This window comes from Triticum aestivum, chromosome 2A, assembly GCF_018294505.1.
Source record: "Triticum aestivum cultivar Chinese Spring chromosome 2A, IWGSC CS RefSeq v2.1, whole genome shotgun sequence".
Taxonomy (NCBI): domain Eukaryota; kingdom Viridiplantae; phylum Streptophyta; class Magnoliopsida; order Poales; family Poaceae; genus Triticum; species Triticum aestivum.
The window spans coordinates 162938556-162940615 of record NC_057797.1 but is presented as its reverse complement, the minus strand read 5'-3'; positions in this window follow the sequence as shown (position 1 = coordinate 162940615).

Here is a 2060-nt window from a genome sequence, read left to right as displayed (position 1 = left end):
TCGGTTGGAGGTTTCACTCCTCCATTTGTTGATGCTACTCGTCGTCTTGTATCCAACAAGCTTGAGTTTGCTCAATTCGGAGCTCTTATGAAGAAGTTATGGCAGTTCTGGTTTTCTCCCTGCGGTAGTACCGCGGTCGGCAGCGGTAGTACCGCTTGTAGCGTCAAGCGGTAGTACCGCTCCAGTACCGCTCTACTACCGCCTCGATTTTGGGTCCTGCCTTTTTGTGTCGGGTTTAGCAGTAGTTGCATGGCAGTAAGGCACGGTAGTTCCGCCTATAAGCGGTGGTACCGCTCCGGTCGGGCGGTAGTACCGCTACTGCAGTACTACCGCTGTACTCTACTCTGCCCTGCCTCTTTTGGTCCCGTGTTCTGCTCCTCCAATGGTAGTACCGCTGGGGTGAGCGGTAGTACCGCTTATAAGCAGTACTACTGCCCCAAGGTTCATGTTTTGTTGCTCCTTTTCCCTGCTTCTTCCGCCCGAGCAGTAGTACCGCTCGTGGAGCGGTAGTACCGCTCGTGCGCAGACTGAGCACATAACGTTTGGATTCAGGAGCTCCTATAAAAGGGGGTCTTCTTCCCCATTCAACCTTATCTCTTGAGCTCGTGTTCTCCCCCATTGTTGACCTTCTTCGAGCTTGCTAACTCTCAATCCCTCCATGGATTCTTGCTAGCTTTTGAGGGAAAAGAGAGAGGAGATCTAGATCCACATTTCCTCCAATCACTTTCTCCTCTATGTGAGGGGACCCCTTGGATCTAGATCTTGGAGTTCTTGGTGTTCTCCTTCTTGTTCTTCCTCTCACTTTTCTCCCTAGCATTAGTTGCTTCGGTGGGATTTGAGAGAGAAGGACTTGGGCACTCCGTGTGCCCTTGCCATTTCATTTGGTGCATCGGTTTGAGTTCTCCACGTGATACGTGGAAGTTACAAGTTTAGAAGCTTATTAATCTTGGGTGCTTGGTGCCCTTGAGCTTGTTCCTCTTGGGTGCTTGGGCGCCCTAGATGGTTGGTGGTGTTCGGAGCTCAATCATTGTGGTGTAAAGCTCCGGGCAAGCATCGTGGTCTCCAATTAGGTTGTGGAGATCGCCCCGAGCAATTTGACGGGTTTCGGTGACCACCCCCAAGGGTTGCCAAAGTGTACGGGTTCGGTGATTGCCCCCAAGGGTTGCCAAAGTGTACGGGTTCGGTGACCACCCCCAAGGGTTGCCATTTGTATGGGTTCGGTGACCGCCCTCAAGGGTACCTTAGAGGAATCACGGCATCTTGCATTGTGCGAGGGTGTGAGGAGATTACGATGGCCCTAGTGGCTTCTTGGGGAGCATTGTGCCTCCACACCGCTCCAAACAGAGATTGGCATCCGCAAGGGTGTGAACTTCAGGATACATTGTCGTCTCCGCGTGCCTCGGTTATCTCTTACCCGAGCCCTTTTACTTATGCACTTTACTTTGTGAGAGCCATATTGTTTCTTGTCATATATCTTGCTATCACATAGTTGCTTATCTTGCTTAGCTTAAGTTGTTGGTGCACATAGGTGAGCCTAGTTGTTTTAGGTTTTGTGCTTGTCAAATTAACCGCTAGGTTTATTTCGCATTTGTTCAAGCCTAAACCGTAATTATTTTAAAACGCCTATTCACCCCCCGTCTAGGCGACATCCATGATCTTTCAGCGGCCACCCTTGAGGCCTTTCTCTCCTTTCCCGTATGGCCCATTAAGGCCAAATACGAATTCCCGTAACTCTCTGGTACTCTGAAAAATACCCGAATCACACGAAACCTTTCCGATGTCCGAATATAGCCTTCCAATATATTGATCTTTACGTCTCGACCATTTTGAGACTCCTCGTCATGTCTCCGATCTCATCCGGGACTCCGAACAAACTTCGGTCACCAAATCACATAACTCATAATACAAATCATCACATAACGTTAAGCGTGCGAACCCTACGGGTTCGAGAACTCTGTAGACATGACCGAGACTCATCTTCAGTCAATAACCAATAGAGGAACCTTGATGCTCATATTGGCTCCTAAATATTCTACAAAGATCTTTATCAGTCAAACCGC